General features: G+C 41.0%; 1 long non-coding RNA gene across 1 annotated transcript; it reads right to left on the bottom strand.

Annotated features, from left to right (window-relative positions):
* Positions 1–509: 509 nt before the first annotated feature.
* Positions 510–2,673, bottom strand: LOC111769221 (uncharacterized). Its single transcript, XR_002802051.2, has 3 exons — positions 2,416–2,673; positions 1,381–1,533; positions 510–738 (listed from the first exon to the last, which is right to left on the bottom strand). It is a non-coding gene; the product is annotated as an uncharacterized lncRNA (long non-coding RNA).
* Positions 2,674–18,318: the final 15,645 nt, after the last annotated feature.

The following is an 18,318-nucleotide window of genomic DNA, read 5'->3' as shown; positions in this document are numbered from 1 at the left end:
TAGACAAGAGTCTTCCAAGAACTCCTAATACTCGCATAAAATAATCACAACAAAGGTCCCAGGAATTAAGCTTTAGGGCCCCTCTTCATAAGCCTCTTTACCCCTCTGACAGCTCATGATAATGCTCAACTAAGGAGGGAAGAAAGCTTTACCGAAAAATTCCTTGCTCATTCCCCTAACTCCACCCTAGTCTCCATAGTCTTCGGGAAGCTGAGACTCATGTTCCAAAGAGCGTGGTGCCCTCCTTAGAATGCTGTAAGGTCAAATACACCCTTCTCATTATCACAGAACAGTTAAGTTTAGTTTTTCTTTGAAATAACTTCTGCCTAGGAGTGATTAGCTTGCCCTCTTTACATATTCATGGCTTTTTGTTAATAGCATATGTAGCTATGTCTTTACCACTTAAAAAAAATCATTTTTAGAAGGATAAGCAGTAGTTTCTTAATGGTAATATTTGATCTACCCCAATAAATGATCCCATAAAGCGTTTGCTATTAAAGAGGCAAATGTGAAGGTAAGGCAGAGTTTTCTTTCCAAAATAATTACAGTGGTACCCAGGTGGTTTAGTAAACCAAAATACTCCCAAACACGTGGGCCCAGCCTCCACTTTGGGATGTGACGGCAGACTAAGAAAGAACTCATCATGTTACTTTTAGATTGATAGCTGTAAGCTGTCTAATTGCAAATGAGTAGTTGCTGATGTCCAACTCCTCAGAGGCCGGGACAATTTCCTTTAGTCTGTAATTACAAACAGGGGCAAATGAATGTTCATCTAGTATGATTTGAAGACAGAGTCCAAAAAAAGAATTGTTAGCATGATGAACTCTACCTCAAAAACGTATCAGATAGGTAGGCCAACAAGTGGATCCATGGGGAGACCCACAAGGTTTTACAGTTACTTACAGCTACAGAAATTATAGAAATCAGGGCAAGAGGATGCCAGGGAGGTAAGATACATTTATCTCTGTTAACTATCCATCTGCTGTGTTCTCACATTTATCTCAGCATGATGCAGTCCACTGGAGTAAGAAAACCTATGTTGTACGCCTGGCTCTGCCTTATGCTTGCAGTATGGCTTGGGAAATTTTACATTATCTCTCTGAGTCCCAGGTTCCTATTCTGAAAAATGGGGACACGAGTGTGTTCCTTGTTCACCCAAATGGGTAGCCGTGAGGATAAAATGTGATAATTTGGGAACTGGCTTGGTGTCCTGCCATTGATAGGTCAAGTCTAGAGGAGACTTCCCTGAAGGCTCCCTCCCTCTGTCCACACAGATTGCTGTAGAGTTTTGTCTATCACTCCATTCCACTAGCTACAGGTCACCCAATGCCAGTGACAGACTTTGCTTCTGATGAGGTCCTCGCTGCTCCTCCACCTTACCTTTCAACATAATCTTTTCCAAAGTACTTTGGAACTTCCCAAGATGGCCTTCCTCCAAAATGTAGCGTTCAGAAGCCCTGGACTAGACCAGTTCCACTTGTGTTCAACCCCTTCTTCCAAAACTCTGATCCAGAGCCTCAGACTTCAGCTTGCCTGGAAGGAATTTAAAACAAGGAGAAATGTGAAGATGCTGTAAATTGAATAATTCTATTCTATTGTAAAGTAGCCACTGCAAAAGTCATTTTAGTTGACTGTCCATCTGGTCCTTAAATTCCCTACATGGCTTCTGTGGGAATGGGATATTCACTGAACCTTCTGAGGCAACCCATTCCATCTTTGGATAGCTCTGATGGTTGAACTGGAATCTGGGTCCCTGTCACTCTTGCCAGTGTGGTCCAAGTGTTACTCATTGATGCCATATAGAAGTCTAATCACCCTTCCACATAATGACTCTATTCATATTTAAAGACTTTTTCTTTTCTGGCAAAAAAATCTGCTTTTTTCTATTATATCACATAGATATATTGCCTAATGTTTCGTTGCCCTGTTTTCTTCTCTCTAAACACTTCCAGTTTTTCTAGCTTGATTATAACAACTAGCAATAATGGCTAGTACTAATATGCAGCTAATAATCTGCCAACTCATCAACGAGATTATTACAGGCGGTTTTTTGAGATTCTTAATGAAGGTCCAAAGTCTAGCTTATTTCCTTATCTGCAAGCCTGAGACATTGTCCATGAAAGAAATCAGTTCTGTTTGACATGATTTGCTCTTAGCGAATCAGTACTAGCTCCTAGTGATCACTGCTTCTTCTCATAAATAACCCATTCTAGCACCTTGGCCAGATTCACTTTTATTCTTTTTCTAGAAACCAGAATGACAGACATCTCAGTTTTAGAATCTTCCTTGTTCTCTATAACTCCTTACAGATTAATGACAATGACTCAGCAATCTCTTTAACATTTCTCATTTTTATCTTTTGATAAGAGATGAATGGAGGAAAACCATTTGGGTTGAAGAATAAATGCATCTAACTCTGTGAGTCCGGTGTCGACGCTCCCTTCTGTGTAAACCTGCTGTTACTGCACAAAATTGGGGCTGTCTTGCCCGATGCGCGTAAATGGCCAGTTGATAACAGCATCAGCCTTTGGGAAAAGAGACAGGGGGCATGTGCCCTCAGATCTGTCTCCCCGATTCAGGATCTGGGGCAAAATTTAAGAGATCAGGGGGAACAGGCTGGCAAATGGAAATGCTGGCAGGACAGGTTTTGATTGGTGGGCTTCCAGCATTTGTGATGAGGTTCCAAACATTTATGACAAGGTTCTCAACTTTTATGACAGGGTTCTAAACATTTGTGATGAGGTGGGGAAGGAATTTTTACACCGGATCTTCCTAAATGAGTGATCCCTTTCTTCTGATAAGAGTCTGACTTTCAAGCGCGGGTTGGTCGTGTCCCGGTCCTTTGTTTCAGCAGTCATTTCAGGTCAAGATATCTTCTTCTGCGCATGCTCTGGCTACGTGACTGCACATTTTCTGAAAGGCAACTCTTAATCACTCTGTTGATAGGAGATGGGGTCAGTTGAACTGGTCCTGGAGGGCCCGTGGTTACACTGCTATTTCCAAGGTCTCAGAATTCTCTTGAGGTGGAGGCTGGTGAGTTGAGACAGCAGCCTTTACTGTCTCGAAAAGCCAGAATCCACAACCTTCTTCCCTCATGCGCAGTCCAAAAGAGCTAGAATTGTTTCCTAGTACGTAGGATCCAGAGCATGTGTAGAAAAAAGAGAACAGCCATGAGCAGAATAAGGAGGGTCGGGCAGGTCCCTCAATGAGGAAGGAAACGGATGAAAATTAGAACCTGTGTTTTAAAACTTCCCAATGCGCATTACCCCTAGAAAAAAAGAGAGAACTATATTTGTCTCCGTATTTCTCCACTTTGGTTTGGCATAATCAGCAGTATCTCTTCTCTGAGGGAGAAGACAAGAGTCTGTTGGTCTGGATGAAGACACATTAACAGGGGAAGCATGTGGTCATTTACACCGCATTTGCTCCCACCCTGTGCCAAGGGTAACAAATTAATAAAAAGGAAACTTGCAGCATAAGTGTTGAACCTTATTAAGCACGAGACCATCACTTCCAACTATCTTTATTTTGCAAGAACCTAAATTAAAGAACTTCAACCCCCACTTTCATATATACACACCGAAAATTATTCTTCTAATAGCTGATCATACTTTTGAGGACAAGCAAAGGCAGTTTTTAACTGTAAGATCCTAAGGACAGATCCTGTTCTAAAAGAGTTTTATTGAGATGGTATTGGAAGAAACAGTGTTATTTATTTAAGTACTGCATTGCATTATCCTTTGTTCTTTCAACAGGTTAGTAATTACGGAAGTAGTAATTAGCCTTGACAGAGAGTACACAAAACGATAAATAGATAGTGTGTGCAGTGGAGGGGCTCTGCGGTGCCAAGCTTATTATTTGCAGTCGGAGCTAATTATGCTTATTATACTGCATGACTCTTTTTTCTTGAATTATGAGTGGAAAAGTGCTGAATAGAAATTTTTTGCCGAAGTGCCCTGAACTGTGGAGGGAAATGAAAATCACCAACAATGGAGAGCTCGTTAGACAATGAAAGCGATCATCTATAAAGGGATTCTGAAGGAACTTCCCTTTTCCTGCGCTATAGAAATGTAAAGTGCTTATCCGAAAACGATCTGGGGTTTTTTTGTTTCTGTTTTTGTTTTGCCACACGGATGATGGGAGAGAAAGAGCTGGACTCAGCCCCACCCTCAAGCAAATGGGCAGGAAGAGAGACGGAAAAATCTTGGATCTTTCCACAGCACTAGTAAAGTGAGGGTGGGGGACCGCTGTGTTTAAACTCAGGGGCACAATGATTTTGAGGTAACCTATTCATGCGATTAAGTCCCCACCAGCCAGAACTCTCAGTGCGAGGCAAGGTATCTGGGATCCTGCCTGGCCCAGATGCCACCTGTGAACTGATCTGTGAAGAGACACTTTAGTTTTAAATCCAGTTACTCGGCAATCCTCTCTCTCTCTCTTTTCCCTTCTCTATTGCCCCTCTCCCCATTATAGTGATGCATAAATTCCACAGATGGTGCATGCTTTTATGAGCTCAGTCCTGAAATTTGGTTTGAAATTTCCCCAGTGTCCTCTATGCTTCTGTCTTTGCAACAGATGCATTTAAATGTTAGCAATTTATTTGCGGCCTGTGCTACAACCAGAGCTAAAGAGGGGAGCGAGAGGGCTGTCATACGAGAAGCCGAGCTACCGACACGGCACGATATCCATGATGGCAACTGCTGCAGGAGCCGGAGGAGCGCTTGGTTTCTGTGGGCACAGCCAGTGAGTCACAGAAAAATCAATTTAGTCTTCCCCTCCAGTTCAAGTCTGTTTTATGAATAAGACATTAAATCCAATTATTCTCGAGGACGTGCTTTGCTTTCTTTAGCCTATCGTGGTTAGTATTCCCACATGGCATCTCATTTTCGGATTGTTACCATTTAGCAGGCCCCCAGTCTCAGAGAGGTAGGATGCAGAAGTTCATGAGAGTCCAGGAAGAGGCAGATTCTTTTTAAGGACATCCGAGCTCTGTAAGGTGACACCATCTAAGAATACAGCGTTGGTTCCAGGATAATGTGTGAGTCAACTCTTTTATTTAGTATGTCAACAGTTATATGCTCATTTAGCTGTACTAAAATATTCCTGAACAGAAAGTCATGGGCTTTCTGTGTGGGTTTAGAAATGTCAGCCCAGATAAGCAGGCAATTAACAAGAGAACAATGTTATCTTCCTCTAAAGCAGCCATCACACATGAGATTAGGAGATGATCTAGGATTTCCCAAATAGGGCCACACACTAATAAAACATGATTAAGGCTGGTAACATATACTGGAGAAGTAGCTTGGGTTATTTAACTAGGATAAAATCCCATGTATGTGAGTATTGTGGTATTATTACATAGGCTAGATATGCCACTGGCCAAATCGTCCAGATCCTATCCCCCGTCCAAGGTATTGGCAAACTCCTTATTTTACCCCATGATTCACAACCCTCCATCACTGCAGGGGAGGAAGAACTATTCCTCTACCCTCTAGGTTCTCCTGGCTGGTCTAAGAATCAAATCGATGTGAGACAGAATAACAGGAGAAAATCAAACAAAGTTTAATAATGTGTATACATGGGGGAAACCCAGGAAAACTGAGTAACTCACCAAAATGGCTGAAGCTGCCACCTTAAATGCCATCTTTAGTTAAAGACAAAAGAGGATGTTGCGGACAGTGGTTTGGGAGGTCAAAGAGGAGGAAGGCAATTTACATGGAGATGGGAAAGCAGATGTTTGGTGACAAATGTTGACTGTGCTTTGCAAAAACAATGAGAGATGGAAAGGGCTTTGATTAAAGGGCCTTTGTTAGGTTTCCCCTGTCTAGCACATCTAGTTCATACTGTCCTATAGTTATCTTATGGTGCTAGTTTCTTCCTGCAGCAGGCCTTCCATTCTAAATTCTTTTAGGCAGTTAGGGGGAAGGTCAAAGTTTCTTTCAGAGACTTTTGTTCTTAAAAATGATCAAGTCAAAGAAACACACTTTGGAGTGGCCAATTCTGATCCCTCAAAATACGAAGCTAATCTTGTCACCTTCTTAATAGTTTTAGTTCACCTTTTCCACAAGACTCTTCATTAAAACGAAGATATTCCAATGTCACTAAGTCTAAGTTTTTAATTATCATTATTCCTAACTAATTTGGTTAAACTTAAAGTTCCTTTTACAGGCAGCACTGCAATTCCGACACTGCCATTTGCTTCCTGTATGACCTAAGCAAGTGCTTTAAATCTACTCTTCCCACCCATAAAAAGGGGACACTAACAGGACTTATTTCAAAATTCCTTAAACATTGAACTAACATACAGCAAATAGCCCTTCAGCAAGAGACTAAACCAGTACCCAGCTTCTACATACACACAAACTGGGTCATGATGTCTGCCTGGCATTTGGTCTCTCACGGCCTGGTTCTTGAGTATAAAGTTTTAGAGAAATCAATCAATCAATCATTCTGGTAAAAATTAATTTTCAAAGGGATTAAATCAGATAATTTATAAAAAACTTAGCACTGTTCCTGGCACTCTGGTAATAGATGTTTCTTGCTATTTATAATAATGATAATTGTCATTATTATTTCATATGCATCATGGTGATTTAAAATACAACCACATGCACTATGTAATAGTGTCGATATTCCACTCCCAATTTACAAGACAACAGTAATGCATCCAGTTACAGCCACCCTCATTTGCAAAATGTTAAGTAGAGAGTATTAATAAGAAATGAGTTCCAAATGAAGAATGATTTTTCTAAAATGTAAACCTGGGGGCTGGCCCCGTGGCCAACTGGTTGAGTTCTCGCGCTCCGCTGCAGGCGGCCCAGTGTTTCGTTGGTTCGAATCCTGGGCACGGACATGGCACTGCTCATCAAACCACGCTGAGGCAGCATCCCACATGCTACAACTAGAAGGACCCACAACGAAGAATATACAACTATGTACTGGGGGGCTTTGGGGAGAAAAAGGAAAAAATAAAATCTTAAAAAATAAATAAATAAATAAAATGTAAACCTGATCATTGATCTGCTTAAACCTTTCAACAGCCCCCATTGCTCTAGGATAAACACCAACCTCTAAGCCTGGGTGGGCTCTCCTCTCTCTGCAATATTCTTCCCTCCCTTCGACCACTCCCATAGCTAACACCTACACATGCTTCAGGATCCCATTTCGGTTTGACTTCTTCCTGGAAGTCCTCCCAGTTACCACACATCTGAGTTGGGTGTCCTCTGGTCTGATTCTACAGCATCTTGGAGGCTTTTGGGTTTTTTCTGTCAAAGAATTCTTTAGAATTGCCTCGTCTCCCTCACTAGCCTGGAAGCTCTGTGAGGGAATGTGAGCATTGAATTCGCCACTGCTGCATAGGGTATTTATGTACTCGTGATTCATTTACGTAATGAATTTTATTGAGTCTCTACATATGCAACGTTCAATCCTCCATCCTCCGTAATGTGAGCTGCATAGTTCAAATGGATTAGTAATTTAAAATTAGATTTAGCTTAGTACACATACCTACCATACTACTCAGACCTGCTTATTCTATTACTATATGTCATTAAGAAATTCTAGGTGGAGGTCAAGGTTTGGGATGTCCTCCAATGACTTTATACAAGTCAGTTTTTACCATTAACCACAAAATGTCTTTGTGGGTGGAGCTAATGAAAGACAACCCAGTGAGCGGGAATAGGAGACTTAATCTAACGACACAGTTGCATAGCAAGCACACTGCTTATTTACTCATTTGAGTTGGTTGGGAAGGAGAACAAAGCTCCTCCCACCAAGCCATTCTGGTGCCCCCACCAGGCTGTGCTTCTGCCACAACCCTCTCTGCCCTGGTGAAATCTTTGGCTGGCTTTGAGGTTTGACAGTGTCAGCTTTAAGGTTCCACGCTGGCCTCCCAGACTTCCTACCCTCACTTCCCAATTAAGTGTGGGAAGCCAGCTTCCTGGAAATTCCAGAAGACAGAGACAGAAAGAGCTAGACCTCCGTATATATTTGGCAAGGCTGCTGATGCTCAGAGGGTGTTCTAGGTTGTCAGGCAATCCTGGCAGATGGAGCAGCTCCCCAATAAACCTCAACACCTGAAATTCAGACTTCCTGATTAAGAGAATAAAGCTTTGTGTTACTTGTTGACAGTTATGAGCCATAATCATGTTTAAATCTCCCTGCAAACTGTATCCGTTACACCAAAATAACTCTGCTTAGGTTTATAGCCTGCTCACAAGAGTAACTCCTGACGTTATTAGATATTTAAACAGCTGAAATGTAGTGCTCAGACATTTACGTCCACGGAAATTTATAGATTTGGGTAAGTATACTCTCAACTATAAAAATGAGAGGGACCAATTTTGTTTATGCTCTTAGTTTATTGTTTGCTTGGCTAAAAGTCAGGTTGCCATCATCCGAGGGGATAAAACATGAGTCAACGGCTAAGAAAACTTAAAAAGGCTTAGATATAGCTGCTTTTAGCTTTCTGAATCGCTGGTGCCCACTTAAAATAACAGATGCACTCATATTTCCCTGGTGTTACACAAATGCTAAGGGCAGTGGAAAGCTGACCTTCTCATACTTCTTAACAGTTTTAGTTCAATTATGACTCTACACTGCAAAAGCTAAGATCTGCTGGCGGCTTTTTACTATAATTGTTTTGCTGTCGTGGTCGAAGCTGGCATGAGATCAGTGAATGGAAAAAGCAGACATTCCTTTGATAAGAATATGAGGAGTGTGCTAATTTCCCCAACAGGACAGATTAATTATATTAATGTATCGACCTACTTATGATAAGGATATGAATAAAATGAATGTATAGGAACAAAATGTATTTCTCTATGTAACGGGTGAATTCTGCCCTAGGGAGAAAGAGATCTGGTGTCTATGTATTCTAATTTTTTATCTCCAGTCTGTCAGAGGCAATGATCATATTGCTACAGTTAAAATGCTGTTCATCTTTAGACACAGACAAGCAGAAAAGCCGTGTATGTCCCCGAATACCTCCATCAAGGAGCACCCAAGCTAGCAGGAAAGGTCAAGGGGGCAGTGTTAAGAAGAAAGGTCAAGGAGACAGTGCTGAGGCCGTTAGCAGGGTTACGAGGACATGAGCTTCTCCAGATCTTCTCTATTATCTCACTCATTCTCCAAATGCCCAATCCTGGAGCCGCCACACGGGACTTGAAGAGTGTGGCTGGACTATAAAGTTGGCTGTTTCTAGGTAGTAACACAGGATGTCCTTTCTCTCGCTAAGCATTGTAAACAAAGGCAAGCAAAGGTCTGCATGCTGGAGGAGCACACCAGTCACCTTGGCGACTCGAGTCAAGTGACTCCAGCTCTCTGAATGGAGTCACTAAAGGTCAGGCAATGCCCCAGTGGCATGTACTACCTGCCTGGGATCTTCTTTCTTACCTCCACAAAGAGATGTTTTATATTCCTTTAATTACTTCTCTTCCTGACATTTTTGCTCTTCATTCTGCTCTCCTCTTTCTTTCTTTTCTTCTTCTTTCTTTTTTCTTTTTTGGGGGGAGGGAGATTGGCCCTGAGCTAACATCTGTGCCAATCTTCCTCTATTTTTTTTTTATGTGGGACACCACCACAACATGGCTTCATGAGGTGTGTAGGCCCGTGCCTGGCAACCTAATCTGTGCAATCCAAAGCAAAGTATGCAAACTTAACCATTATGCCACAGGGCCAGCCCCTCTTTCTTTTTTTTAATTTAAATTTTTATTTTATTTGTGATAAGAACACTCAACATGAAATCTCCCCTCTTAACAGATTTTTCAGTGTACAATACTGAATTGTGAACTCGAGGCACAATGTTGAACAGCAGATCTCCAGAACTTATTCATCTTGCATTACTGAAACTTTATACCCATTGATTAGAAACTCCCTACTTCCTCCTCCCCCAGCCTCTGGCAACCACCATTCTGCTCTCTGCTTCTCTGAGATTGACGATTTCAGATACCTCATGTAAGTGGAATCATTCAGTACTTGTCCTTCTGTGACCGGCTTTCCTCTTCCTTCTGACTCAACAGCAACCCACGACCACGGATTCGAGAGGCAGTAGCAGACAATGAGTCGAACTCAGAAGTACAAGAGGCACTTGAACCGTGACTTGATGTGGGGAGGTGGGGTTTACATTACTCTAGGGGACACACGTCACCACCTCCTGAAGCAGCTATGCCAGCGACACACTGATTCTCAATGGCCCATTATTCTGCCATGACTGAAGAGTCTCTGGACCTTAAAACCAAGGTTGTCTATTGAATTATTAAAGACTACTGAGACTTCCTTACACGAATATCCTTTATCCCCTAAATAGCTCTGTTTTATTAAACATAAAACAGCTTTATGATGGATCTGATGGTTGGATCAAGCACAGGCCTCTTCCTAGCAGAGCAGAAACACTAGAGTTGCATTATATGAAGACTTCTTTATTTATCTACAAATTCTGGGAACAGAGGCTTATTTTTGTTTGTTCGTTCTCTTTTGTTTTAATGGAGCAATAGCCTTTTACATGAAGCTCCAGGTTTACTTTAAGGTTTTGAGATAAAAGAAATCCACATGAGATTTTTGGTTTTGTTTTGTCATTTTTGTTTCCAGTTTAATTTTTTTTTCAGCTGACATACCCAATAGCCTCAGTTCATTATGGCTGTTGGCCTGTGTGGTGTGGTGTGGTGTGGTGTGGGAGTGGGTGGGGGGGGTCATTTTCACTTTTACTCTATGTGTATCTCACTAAAATCATGTCGAATAAACTATAAATTAAGTTATCAACATTTTGAACTACAATATTATGAAATTTAAAAAATTAATTTACAAAAATACGTATTACAAAAATCACATTATCTTTTTTCATAGCACCATAGATTTATTAACTTTAAAAACCACCCAAGCAATTTTTTATTGAGGGATAATTGACATATAACATTATGTTAGTATCAGATGTACCACATAGTGATTTGACATTTGTATATGTTGCCAAATGATCACCACAATAAGTCTAGTTAACATCTGTCACCTTACACAGTAACAAAAAATTGCTTTTTTTGTGATGACTTTTAAGACCTACTGTCTCAACAACTTTCAAACATGCAACACAACATTGTTAACTATAGCCAGCCCTGGTGATCTAGTGGTTAAGATTCAGAGCTCTCTCCGCCACAGCTTGGGTTTGTTTCCCGGTCAGGAAACCACACAACCCGTCTGTCGGTTGTCACACTGTGGTGGCTGTGTGTTGCTGTGATGCTGAAAGCTACGCCACCAGTATTTCAAATCCCAGCAGGGTCACCCATGGTGGATGGTTTTCAGTGGAGCCTCCAGACTAAGACAGACTAGGAAGAAGGACCAGGCCACCCATTTCCGAAAAAACTGGCCACGAAAACCCTATGAATAGCAGCAAGGCCTTGTCTGATACAGAGCCAGAAGGTGAGAGGATGGCACAAAAAGGCTGGGCAGGGTTCCGCTCTGCTGTGCATGGGCTCACTGCTAGGAGTGAGAATTGACTCAATGACACTGACAACAACAAATTGTTAACTATAGTCACCATCCCCACGACTTATTTAATTTATAACTGGAACTTTGTACCTTTTGACCCCCTTCACCCATTTCACCCAAATTATTTTTTAAAAGTGTAGTTTTTCCAGAGTTTGGGTAAAATCTTGGCTCTTACAAAACAATTCCAATCGAAGAAATAGAGTAAGTAGGTGGGATACTGTTTGTCTTGTAATAACATTAACGTAGTTCTTATGCATATTTTAAGCACTGAGTAAAATAATCTTATGGTCTCTTATCATCACGGAAAATCAGCTGAGTCCCTGAGGGGAAGCTTATTATAATTTCCTCCCCCACATGGCGCATCCTTGGACATTAGCCTGGAAGGTATCTCTAAAGGTACTTAGCACTAATTAGCACTTTCTATAAAGATCCTCATTTGTGGAATTACTTACAGGGAGTTAGGCATCTCTAAAAAGGATGTTGAGTATCCTTTAGTAACTCATAGATAATTTCCGGCTGCCTTTTAAAGATAAGTTCCATTTTAAAAAAAAAAAAGTGAGGACATTTACCAAAATTTCTGAGAAATAAGTGTCCATTTCAGAAAATTCATTGTGTAAGCTGCTTAATAGCAGTAGCAAGAGGACTGGACTCAGATCCAAGAGACCTATGATCTGGTCCTTGTTCTACCAGGAACTAGTTGTGACATGTGGGCCCAATCTCAGTTTTTTGAGCCTCATTTTCTTTACCTGGAAAATGGAGATAACATCTTCCCTACCTCATGGGGTTATTGTAAGGAAAAAATGAGAAAACTAACATGAGTGCTTTGAAAAGCTGAAACCACTGAGTAAAGACAGTATCTTATCATAGAAATAAAATCCAGACTTTAAAATGTCTGAGGTTGGGCCAGCCCAGTGGGGTAGTGGGTAAGTTTGTGTGCTCTGCTTCCACGGCCCAGGGTTCATCGGTTCAAATCCTGGGTGCAGACCTACACACTGCACATCAAACCACGCTGTGGCAGCATCCCACACAGAAGTACCAGCAGGACTTACAACTTGGATATACAACTATGTGCTGGGCTTTGGGGAAAAAAAAAAAGAGAAAGATTGGCAACAGATGTTAGCTCAGGGCCAATCTTCCTCTCCAAGAAGTATACCTAAAAAAATAAAATAAAATAAAATGTCTGAGGTCATTGAAAAATAAATATTTGATTATTTGTAAAAATAATATGCCTAAAATGTCAGGCAATAAGCTCTATGGCTGTACATGTTCTCTTTTTAAAATATAGATTCTCTTTCTGCCATTTTCTGGCAGTAGGGCATCTCTCCAATTCCCCCATGACCTCTTGAAGAAAAATGTTTGGTGTTTCTGGGGTTAACTTTAGTCAATTCCTTAAATCATACAGGCCTAAAAATTGAAACACAACCTTTTTCTAGAAATTCAACTTAATGAGACACTTTCTAATCCTAGAATGGTTTTCTAGTCTTGACTTTTCTTTCTTTTCAATTTTTTTTCAAATTACATAAGCAACATATGATTATTTTAGAAATTTGAAAAATAGAGAAAGTAGAGAAAAAGAAAATAAAATTACCCATAATCTCATCATGTCTTTAAAAAGTTACCTAAATCAACAAGAGACCCCTCTTCATGCCACCAGTCTCAATCCCCAGAGACAATCATTGTTTGCCCCAGGAGAGTATGTAACCTTGCATACTTATCCAAACATTGCCAACCTGTCAACAGAACAGCCATATATGAACAATAATAATTAAATTCAATTGCTTGATAGTCTTCCAACTTTCTATCATATAAAACCATAGCTTTACAGACTTTTTTTTTCAATTTTGTTCATCCGAAGCTATATTTTAGTCAACAGCTTATTAACTTGATTTACAACTTTTATATATTTCCACAGATGGCAAGTGGCCTCCATTTGTGCTCCAGACCCAGGCTCCACAAATGGCTGGGGCGGGGCTGCCCTGGGAGCCCACTGCAGCTTGTGTCCCCCAGTCCCCTGGCTCCGGCTGGCCCTGCAGAAGCCCTCAGCTGGCAGCCAACTCACACTCCATGGTAACTCCCAGTCCATGTCCTTCCTGGAAATACTGATGTGGGGGAGGGGACAGGCTCTAAGGAAGTAGAGCAAAGGGGAGAAAACTTTTAAAGAGGAAAAGGAATCCAATAATACCTTTTATCCCTGTCCTAAGAATTATGACACTGTATTATAAAAGCTTTTTTACTTATCCATTCCTGCACAAGACTATGAGCTTCTGAGGGCATTGGCTGTGTCATGTTCCAGGTACAGAACACGCATTCAAACAATAGCTGTTGAAAGGACCGAATGAGTGACTAAACAAACAAATGAGCAAATGTGAGTCCTGAAACCCTAAAGTGGAAATACAGAATTACTTATGGATTTCATAAACTGACAATTCTGAAAGCAGGCCTCTAAAATGCAACGAGCAAGGTGCCTTTGGCCACCTCATTTCAGACGCATATCTTCCAGTATGTTCGTGAAAATATCAGTGTCCTTAGCCTATAGTCAAATGATGTTTTCACCCTAAATATGACTGCTAACATGGAGTGCTCTAGTGGAAGCTATAACCCCATTTTAAAATGAATATATTCTGCATATAGCTGAGATAAAGCTTTTCTTTTTGACACTGTAGATGTATTATCAAGCTCACTATTCGCTCTTGAGTTTGACCGCATATCAACTAGAATCGTGATTTTTGACTCTGTGACGTAATAATGCAGTGAGGAATCAAAAGATGGCAAATTTATGGTAAGTAAGGGTCTGTTCGTGCATTTTAAAGACAGGTAACACAAGTTGTGTCAGCCAAATTCAGAGGAAAGTTGCTAGTGTTGATAAAATGGCAGCCAACATCTAGGAAAGCTTTCTGCTGGCAGACCCAGAATGACCATTTCTATCTTTGGGATCAATGTTCACACAATATGAAGAAACCATAAAACAAAAACACAAGCATGCTGAAATACATGGGTCAATTTCTCATCTTGCCTGTTGGATAATCACAATATCAGCTATGCTCCTGGGCTTGGAATTCCATGACTATAATCTGGCAATTCTACTTCTAGGAATTTATCCTAAGGACATAATAAGCAAGATGCACAGAAATTTATATAAAAAGATGCTTATCACAGCAGTGTTTATATTAAGGAAACAATGAAAACAATCTTAATGTCCTACTTCAGGAGAATGGACTAAACATAAAACCTGTTAAAAATCACAGTATACAAGGACATGAAAATAATCATAGTATATTTCACAGCATGTTGTTAAATGAAAAGAACGGTAAAACACTATGCAATGTGATTCTACTGTTGTTTTAAAATGCCTAGGTATGTCTAGAAAAATGACAAGGATGACATACAGCAACATTTTACACGTTATCATTGGGTAACATTAGCGGCGATTTTTACTTTCGTCTTTGTGCCTTTCTCTATTTCATATATTTCCTACAATGAACATGCAATCAAAAAATATATTATCTTACAAAAAGATTACCTGATACTAGCGTTCTAATTTGTAATGTTGAAGATCAGCACATTCTACACTCAACTCCCATTCTGCAGAGTTCCCCCTCCAATGTCCTCTAGCCACTTTGTATAATTGGGGTATCTGCCTTACTCATTGGATTGTATGCTCTTTTGATGGCTGAGTCTGTTTCTAGTTCATTTTCCTATTCCCAACAGGAAATAAATAAAAAGTCATGAAGCAATCCTAGGTTTCCTCAAAGATCCAGACAAAATTAACCCAGAGAAATTCTGAATTCTATGCCACTAGTAACCACGTCCCTCCATCCTCTCACCTGGTGTGGTGCACAAAGCAGTCACTTAGGTTAAAGTATCATAGGAAATACAATGTGACGGGCCCCCACTATATCTGTCTAATTTACATACACTTTCATAAGTATTTTACTCTTCACTGTATAGGCGTATCATCCAGGTTTAAAAAAATAGTTGATTAAACATGGTAATGGTGATCATTTCAATAAAGCACGAAGTATTAGTCCCTTGTTGAGAATATAATCCTCATCATTACATTATTTCAAAGGAAAAATCAAATCTTTTTTATCTTTTTCCAGGGGAGTGTCCTACTCCATAAGTGAGAAAATTGCTCTCACGTGAGGGACTCCCATGTTCTTCACTGGGGGTGGGGGGAGGGAGGGAAGGCTCACCACGACACCTGAGCCCTTGAGATGCTCTGGTTGTAAAGATGCCATTGATGCAACCCTGAGGAGATTCCCGAGATCTAATCTGAGTTCTGGTGACCAAGGGCGTTCCCTGGAATGTCGGCTGCCGCCTTGTACACCAGTGCACGTAACCTTCCGCCAGGTGATTAGAGACAATGAAACTAGTCTAGACTTTGGGATTTTTCTGGTTCTAGCATGCCCAGCCAATCAATATGCATTAATCATTACATGCTTATTGTCAACATGAGTCAGCTTCCGTGACGCATCAGCATCACACACAGGACAGTCTATTGTGACTCGAGATGGGCAAAAGAGTGAAAGGAATTAAGAAATGTTTTTTACCTAAAGGTGCAGAACATTCCAGCGATGAGTGATGAGAGCACAATGATGAGGTGGAGAGCAAATGCAAACTAATCAGGAATTTTGTGAAGCGTGTGGATGGCTCCTTCCTAGCATTGTCTGCACGGCTAATTTAGCACTCAGCATATGCTGCTTAGAATTGTAATTATTTTTCATTTATAGATGCTTTATCCTTCCAACTTTCTTCTATGTTCCAGAAGGGTAGGGGCCACATTGCTTATGTCTGGGTCTCCAGCACCTAAACCCCAGTCTGAGGGAGAGCAGTCACTCAGTGATGACAATTAGTGATAGTTGTGTCTTGCTGATTGTGGTAGTGCTTCTGGAAAAATCTACTATGCTGACCAAATAAAGGTAAAACTTTTAGAGGTGCTGTCAAGCTTGATTGCCCAGTGAAACTTCTTTGGCCTGCTAATCACTGAAAAACAGCCTCTCTCACTCATATGAGATTTCCCCTCCTTCCTGTTCTCAGCTAGAAATACCATGAGAACAGACTGTCTCACAGTGTTTTCAGATTTCCACTTCTAGTCCCTGCCAAAAGCAGGAAGTGCAGAAGTGGGCGATAATTCTTTTTTTCTTTTTAGAACTCTTTATTAAAGAGTTTTGGTTGTTACTTGTTTTTCCCCTTGAACCTCATTAGAATTAATTTGAGCAATACTTTGAATTTACATAATGATTTTCTTACAAGGCACACAAAGAGTTTTATTTGTCAATGCCATTTCTCAGTAAGGTAAGGAAGAAAGAGGCACAGAGGGACGGGCTATTAGAGATTGGGGGTACCTCGGGGATTTTCTACTCCAGCGTTTTCTTCTTTTTGCTGATGAGAAGATTGAGACCCAGAGTTATCACTTGGGGCATTTCTTGCTCTGTGCTAGCACCTACCACTCCATTCTCACGCCACCATACGTCTTTCCTCCCTGCCATGGGGTAACACAGTCGTTTCTCATGTCTTATACTGACACCATCCAACTTTCCACCACCATCTCCCCGTCTATTCTGCCCTCTCTGCTTTCCTGCTCCTATCCCCTAAGTCAACCCTTCCATTTTGGGAAAATCAAAAGCAGATAACCATCACTAAGAGGGGCAAGAACCAAAGGGAGGGAGAAAGAAGGAAAAAGAACACAAGAAGGAAGGAAGGAAAAAGAGGAACAAATATGAAAGAGACGGAAGCAAAGCTTTATCAAGCGCCAAGGAAATCATTTCCCTGTAACCTGTCTGGTATCTCCTTTCAACACCCTGCAGCATCTCAACATCCCTGCTGGGAAAGCTGCTCTATGCAGGGCGCCATTTTGGTTCTATGTCCTGGAGGTAATTATTCTACTCCACCTTGCTCTAATACTATCCCCATATCTGACAGGTTTATTGAAGCCTAAAGAGGTAAGTGAGTCTTCAAATGAGAGCCAGAAGTGAAGCCAGAAGTAGGCCATATTGGTGCTATGGACTGAATTGTGACCCTCCTCTAAAATTCATACATTGAAGCCCTAACCCCCAATGTGACTGCATTTGGGAACAGGGTTTTCAGGAGGTGGTTAAGACTAAATGAGGTCATAAAGGTGGGAAGGAGAGGTGACCTTATAATAAAAGGAACAAAATCCATCTCTCTGAGAATTCACAGAAGAAAGGACATGTGAGGACACAGTGAGAAGGCAGCCATCAACAAACCGGGAAGAGAGCCCTCACTAGAAATCAGATTGGCCAGTACCCTGATCTTGGATTTCCCAGCCTCCAGAACTGTAAGAAATAAATTTCTATTGTTCAAGCCACCCAGTCTATGATATTTTGTTATAGCAGCCCTAGCAGATGAATACATAGGTTTTTGATAAAATCCAGATTCTGAAGTTTTCCTATGACACTCTATGGTCTCGTGGCTGTGCACCCCACACCACCTGGACATACCTTATGAATATAACGGTTTCTCATAGTTAGCCTGCATCTCAAGGAACAGACCTAAATTGAATTGTCATAGGACCAAAATGAGGTGACAGCACAGCACGCAGTCACCAAAAGGCAGGCGATCATTCATTAATAGTTCTCAGAACCATGTTCACTTCTACAGACACAGGGTTGATTTGCTGTGAAGCTCATGAAGCTTTAGCTTTGGGGCACCACGCTTGCATGGGCCCCTTCCTAAGCCCTTAACTGGATTTTGTGTTCATATATTTTTTAATTTTTAAAATAGACCCCCAAATTATATATGCCTCCTGCATCTCCCCCTGCATCCAACAAGTACATATTATTCTAAGGCTTGTGCTAGACACTGAGAATATAATAGGGA

This window comes from Equus caballus, chromosome 20 (genome assembly GCF_041296265.1).
Source record: "Equus caballus isolate H_3958 breed thoroughbred chromosome 20, TB-T2T, whole genome shotgun sequence".
NCBI classification, from domain to species: Eukaryota; Metazoa; Chordata; class Mammalia; order Perissodactyla; family Equidae; genus Equus; species Equus caballus.
Note: the sequence above shows the minus strand (reverse complement) of the source record. Positions and strands in the feature narration are given on the sequence as shown.